The sequence below is a fragment of the Epinephelus lanceolatus genome, chromosome 13 (assembly GCF_041903045.1).
Source record: "Epinephelus lanceolatus isolate andai-2023 chromosome 13, ASM4190304v1, whole genome shotgun sequence".
Classification (NCBI taxonomy): Eukaryota; Metazoa; Chordata; class Actinopteri; order Perciformes; family Serranidae; genus Epinephelus; species Epinephelus lanceolatus.
This window is the reverse complement of record NC_135746.1, coordinates 11,962,970-11,970,167: the sequence shown is the minus strand read 5'-3', so window position 1 is coordinate 11,970,167 and position 7,198 is coordinate 11,962,970.

Genomic DNA, 7,198 nt, shown 5'->3' with positions numbered 1-7,198 from the left:
CCAACAGCTTTTCTACGTTTCAGACAAGCTGACATAAAAACATGACGGATTTCTTCACATGGTCATCTGCTTCAGGCATGCTACTGCAAGTGTTTACATTACATAACCTACACTGCTACATGTAGCTACATGCTAACGTCAGGGAAACATGTAGCATTTAACATGTTGCTGTTGTTATTTTTTTCTCCCTGATTTTAGGTCATGTTCCTGCTGTTACATGTCCATCTATCTGCTGAGCTAACATTCTTCCAGCCACTGTACAAATGTTGGATAATAAACTGGACGAACTCCGTGCCTGCATCAGTTTTCAGCGGGATATCAGGAACTGTAATATCCTTTGTTTCAATGAAACTTGGTTGGTTCCTCAACAGCGCCATTCAACCAGGTAACTCTTTCTCTTTATACCAATCTGACAGAGCAGAGAACTCCAGCAAGAGAAGGAGAGGAGGTGTGTGATTCATGGTGAAAAAGGACTGGTATGACAGTGGGAATTTGAGGTGCTGTCCTGTTCCTGCTCAACCTGTGCCACCAGGGGAATAAACACTCTGATTAACTTCTATACACCTATCAGAGGCAGCTCCAGGGCCCTTTTTACACATGCACCACAAACCTGGAATTATCCACACATTACCTGGAGGAGCTGAATGTGAGAACACCAATGTTCAAATCAGTTGGATCGGATATTTAACAAACTTTATCCCGCCTGCTCCCTAGTACAAAGTACAAATGGCATGTAGTGTCTAAAAGAGCCCATGTATGAAAAGAGGAGGTAATTGTTCAGGGAATTCACGGTGAGCATGTGGGTGTGTTGATGACGTTTCTATCATGAGGCTTGCACCAAAGAAGATAAAGAAGGCTCATTTATAGTGCTGCACGATTTGATAAAAATGTGCGATATATAAGGGGGGCACTGAGCTGACCTGACATAGTTATTGTTATGGACAGTGTAAATAACCATGAACAGACTGGGCACAGTCAAACAAGCTGCTCACAGCACTGTACCCACAGCAGAGCAAGCCTGTGTTGCGTTCAGGCGTTGTCACGTAAATGACAAATTCCAGCACGCCATAGCACAACACAGCAGCATGTCAAATAGGCTGAAACCGAGCAAAATTGCTCAGTTTTTAATTTGTTATTATATAGTTTGTTATGGAGTCTGTGACTTCCCTGTGACACTTACAAATGTATGTGTAAACTGTGCTTGGATGTTGTTGTATGAGGCTCTGGTGGCTTTCAGTTGTCTCTTTGTGTTGAATGTTACACGGCTTGGCTTTCTCTCGCATGCATCCTTTGTACTTTTCTCTGTGCTGTCTCAAGTGCTGATATAGATTGGCCGTGTTGCCGCGGGACGTGGCGACTTTAACTTTTAAACTATTACACAGCACGTCTTTCTGTTCAACGTTGCCGTACCTGAATCCAAAGTAATGCCATATAATAGACGTTGCGTTCTTTTTGCCACCAACTCAGCCTGTTCATGGTCGTGCTCATGCTCTTCTTCAGCGTCTGTGTTGGTCACTGCTGCATGCCAGCTGGTCACCTGACCATACGTGCTGCACACACCAGGATAGCTTGTGGGCGTAATGTCAACAAACTCCACGCACTACAGGAGAGGTAGTCATGTTCACAGGCACACACGTTAACATTTATTTACATTAAATCGCAAATCGCAGCCTTTTATGCGGTTATGTAATCGCACAGCCTGACATCGCGATTGCAATTGCGATTAGATTAATCGTGCAGCACTACTCATTTACACAAACACAGCAACAAAGATGTCTAACTGGAGAGATGACGAGATTCGGGAACTTCTATCGGTAAGGGCTGAAGCTGAAATCATCTGACAAATTAGAGGAATGGCAAGAGACCCTGTTGTTTATGACTAAATTATGAACCAACGGCAGTTTAATTTGGGTCATGTCCTGCCTCCTGCATGCTCTTCCCATGTGCCACCCCTCGCTTAAACCAAACGGTTTTCCAGAAGGTAAAAAAGCTTCTGACACAGACAATCTCCCGTTGTGTGCTATGTGTGTGACAGAGAAACTCCAACACAATGTCCAGACCTGATTCTCCAGACATTGTCTGAAGTTCATATAGGATAATAGCTTATGATGCACGCCCCCAGTGACACAAGAGATGGAGCCAATCAGTCTAGAGCACGTTCCAGGACACAACAGTCGACAACATCACTAATGAACTGTGGACATCACCAGTGATAACAATGAATTCATTCAGTCTGTGGTGGAGTAATTTTTAAAACAACAAAAGCGGCCAGACCCTAAACTACAGTTGAATCTTTCCACAACCACAAACCATGGATTACCAGAACCATCCGGAAACATGGACGATTACAAAGCAGCATCCCACAATGTAAGAAGAAACAAAAAAGGACTAAACTGCCATGTACATGTTGAAGGAGCTCACAGAAGTGCATTTCAGTGGAGCTGTACCTTGTATGACTTCATGTGACAAATAAATGATTGATTAAAGAGTCGGGCACTAAAATTGAGGGCTTCAGAGAGTAAACAGAGGTGTTCCAGCACAGACAATATGAGGAAAATCAGGTGTTTGTTGAACATTAATGCAAGTAAACATGTTCTAGAAGAAACCAAAAATGCAAGTACGACCCTAAAATGAGAATTATAGGTCCCCATACATTGGCAAAGTTTCGCAAAAAAATGTTTCAGAATCCAATTTAGGAAAAGCTGCTCATTACGAAACTTTTTCAACCTCAAATATTGTCAGATTGAGCTAAAAAAAACATGCTTGATGATGAAGATGTTAATCTAAAGAAAATGAAAATGCAGAGAGACTAAACTCACACAGTTTGCACAGAGACTACGTGATTAAAAGCAGAGGAAGTTTCGCAGTACGAGTGTGTGTATCCTCTTTCAGGTGGCTAAATTGCTTTGTCTTTGTTAGCACTGCTTGTTTCACTGCGACTGAATCCACAGACTGGTAGTGAAACCCGACACTCACTCTGGGAGAAAAGCCTTTCCCAAAACTCGGGCTTGATTTCTTTACGAGGTGCAGTGTCACACTAGGTGGGCCAGCACGCTGGGGAGTCTGCAAAACCTGACACTGAACACGCCAAACGAGCCCACGCCACTTAAAATTTACTCAAAGAAATTAAGACGCTGTGTTTTTCCAGAGCAGGATGCCCGGGGTTTTAACGCACTCCATGTAAATCAAAGGGGAGAGAAAAGAGACATGGAGAGAGAGTCGAGAGGATCAGACAAAGTTGACCCCTGCTCTTGAGGGAGGGTTATTTATGTGAACAAGGTGAGAGATCAAGTTGGGGTTATGGGGAGGCTGATTTCTGGTGTTGACAAGAAACTTTGACATTTGGCGTAAATCTGGAGTTTGCTAATGACCGAGTTGTAGTATCTCAAAAAGTTGTGGTTACCCGAGAGCATTTTTTGGCTGATCTGATGATGTGCTTCTCTGATTGATGATGTGGAACATGAGTTTTTAATTGCTGCAACAGTAGCAACACATTAATGTGACATGATTTTGACACACCTCCTTTAATAAAACATTTTCCTAATTTAAATCTCCTTTTGACATTTCTACCTACCCACTTACACTTGCACTCCATCCATCTTATTCACCACGCTCCCTGTATCACCTCTGGCCTTTCACTCACCGTCTACACAACCGATACCACTGCTGTCTATCAGTCAAACACACCAATTCTCTCTGTGTCCTTGTTAAACCACAGATTGTCTTCAGTTTGTCCATCTGGCTGCCAGACATTAAACGATACATGAACTCATGTTCTCTCTCACCCCTCGTCCTCTCACTCCCCGAGGCTAGCGGCTGTAAATCTGAGCGAGCTGCTAACTGTCTTATCTGCTGTGTATATTGGCCGTCTCTGGTTTGCCCAGGCAGAGTTTTAATGAGGATACAGACACCCTCGCTTGCTCTGTGTGGTCCCCTCGCAGACTTAACGATATAACACTGCGCTCTATAAACCTCAGGAGGCCATATGATCAGCTAGCTGCAGCGCCCGGGAGACACTTTGGAGTAGATGCTAACGGGCTTGTGCTAACACGGTGACGCATGTGTGTGAGTCAGATAAAGCAGCAGAAACAAGTGAAGCCACTCTCGTTACAAAACTGCAAAGAGGGAAAAGCAATTAGCCTTGACCAAACACTCACTGGACATGTATAAAACCCCTGAGCCAGTGTTACAAGCTGCAGCGTGCTGTGAGCAAAGATGATTTGAATGATTTAGGGCTGTTAACTAATCACCTTTTCTCACCACAGCTGTTTAAAGGCCAGCAGCAACAGGCTGGAGACACTTTTTTAAGATAGGGACAAAGAAACGTGGGCTTTAAATGCATTTATAAAGACAGAAAAATGTATGATAGAAACGGTGGTGTCTTAAAGGAATACTTCACCCCAAAATGACCTCTTCTTACCAATTACTCACCTCATGTTATGTCAGATTTGCGAAGAACACATTTTTCTTGTATGCCTTCATGGTTACCAAAGAATACAAAAAAACTGAGAAAAATTCTTGATGAATTAAAGTGAAGGGGGCCCTGTTTAACAACAGCAAAACTATATCAAAAGCATCCATTTCTAAACTCTCACACAACTTGGGCAGTTAAATCCAAGTGTCATTCATCCAGTCATACGCTCTGTGCTTCCCAAACACATGCATTTTAGCTACGATTTTTGCTATTTAAAACACTCTGAATAGTAAGTGACAGGCATGGGCGAGTGACAGCTGAAATTCTGGCCAATGGACGAGTTAGGAGGCTGGATTTTTAATACAATGCATAAGCAGAAGTCAAATACACGTGCTTGCTTACTACTTGTATGTGAATGAGACAGTTTGTAAGGAAGTGTTTTAAATGGTAAGGTTTTAGCAAAAATGAATGTGTTTGGTACTGAGCATACGACTGCATAAATGAGACTTGGATTCTACTGCATGAGTTGTATGAGAGTATAGAAAGAGTATTGTTCTGAAGCTGCAAGCGCCCGGCGGCATTTTTGATCATATTCACTAATCTTTCAAGACCCAAAGATTTATTTCATTTATGAAAGTGTATACATGACACTAAAGAAGAGACCTTCTGTTTTTAAACACACACACATACACACACACACACACACACACACACACAAAAATGTATTTTCTCTTATTCTATTTCTTTTATATCAACACTTTAATTTGTGCATTTTCATTAAAAAAAAAAAAAGATTTTGGACAAAAAGCTGAGAAAAATGCATTTTTGTCAAAGAACGTCTTTTCAAGAACAAAATCAATTTCACATTTACATTTACGTTCTTCATTCTCATTTCCAAATGTTAATTTGAATTGTATAAATGGAAATAATATTAATAATAATGAAAATTATATTCTGTTTGAGGTATAGCGTAACATGTTGTCATGTTCAGTGCCAATACTGTTGTCTCCCTCTCCACTGTGGTCATCTTGTCTGTGTGTCACTGGGTACGGTTACATGATGGCTTCTCATTCGGAATTGAATAAATCTGAATGAAATCATTCGGAATTAAAGTTTTTCCAGGTAGTTTACATAGGAAATATTCATTCCCAATGAGGGTTTACACGGGAGATCAGTTTAATCGCCTTTTAATTGCCTGTATTCTGGTACACGCAAGGTTTGGGGCAGGGACGGCTTCTGATTGGGTAGGGGGCGGGGTGGTTGTTACGTGTTTACGTTTACCGGAAGAAAACACTGTAGTACTCACTCTGGATAACAAGATGCTTGACGACGCTGTTCTTAGTGCTGTTTTCGGGCTTGTTTTGCTGATATTCTTGAAGCAGCAGTACGACAACAACCTTGTTCTGCTAATGCTTCGTCTGTTGAGGAGGAGAAGAGAGGTAGAAGGTCGAAGAAGGGAGGTAGAGGACCGTGCTTTGGGGAATGGAAACCGGTGAGTGCAACGAGTCTGACTGCTCCATCTCAGCCCGTTGCTATGCGCACTCTATACGTCATCGCGCCAGAAGGTCAAGGAAACGAGCATGCGCAGAAAGACCAGAATGAACTTACAGAGGAATGAGTGTATACAAGTGCGAGAAATTAGAAATGGAATATTCCAGCCCCTTACATCAGAATTATTTTTCAATCGCATTGGCCATTTTCATTCCGAATTAGGTGTTTACAAGATCATTTTTAATAGGAATGTACTTTCATTCCGAATGAAAAGGGAATGAAACTGTCCATGTAAACCCACTCACTGTCATTATCATGGCAATCCCACTTCGTCCCACGAAACTTATTTGATTCTTCCTCCAAATCGGATACAGAATTTTGATCAACACAGGAATAATCGGAGTCTGAGTCTTGTGCAACCACAAACTTTTCTGCTGGTGCCGGCATTTTCGTACAGTTTACAAGCTGCTGCATCTTTATAAGCCCTGTCTTCTTCCTTGTTTGTTTTTGGACACGGCAGTGCTGTTCTATTTCACAAGATGTGTAACAGTGCCCCCTATCTTATCACAGTGAAAACTCGGATTGCCAGAATAGCTTGTCAATGGTGGGGAAGCATTCTGTCATAAATGTGGGAAAATCTGTGGGAATGTGCTAAACGTGGACCCCATTGACTTCAATTCATCAAGAATTTTCTCAGTTCTTGGATTTTTCATTCTCTGTGGGGGCATGTGAGAAAAACAAAGTCTTCTCCACAAATTTAAAGTAACACGGGCTGAGGAACTGATATATAAATGATTTTGGGGGTGAAGTATTCCTTTAAGACACCACAAAACTGGTCCACTTACTTGTCCATTTTTAGTCACTGTATGTCGGGAAGAACAGGCTGGAACTTCTGCAGTAAGTGATTACTCAGTAGCATGTTACAGTAATGTAGTAATAGTTACTACATTTTAAACTTAAGGAATTACATTACAGTTGCTAATGCCAGTAACACTCCATTACTTTGAGATGTTGGAATCAGTCTGCCATCTTTCAAGGAGTTAGCTGGGTTGGTTAATTGTAATTTCCTAGGCATGCACTAAAGCTTTGATCATACTCCAGTACGGACAGGAACAGCTGCAGGCTTGCATGCAGACAGTGGACGTGTGCCTGCTTCTACATGTAACGATTGTGTGTCTGCATACACAGACACATTGCACAGTTACACCGGTAAAAAAAGATGGTGACCTCATGACAGCAAAAAGAGTTGCTTTTTTTGCTGTATTTGGCAGAACAACAAGTCTAAGTCAAAAA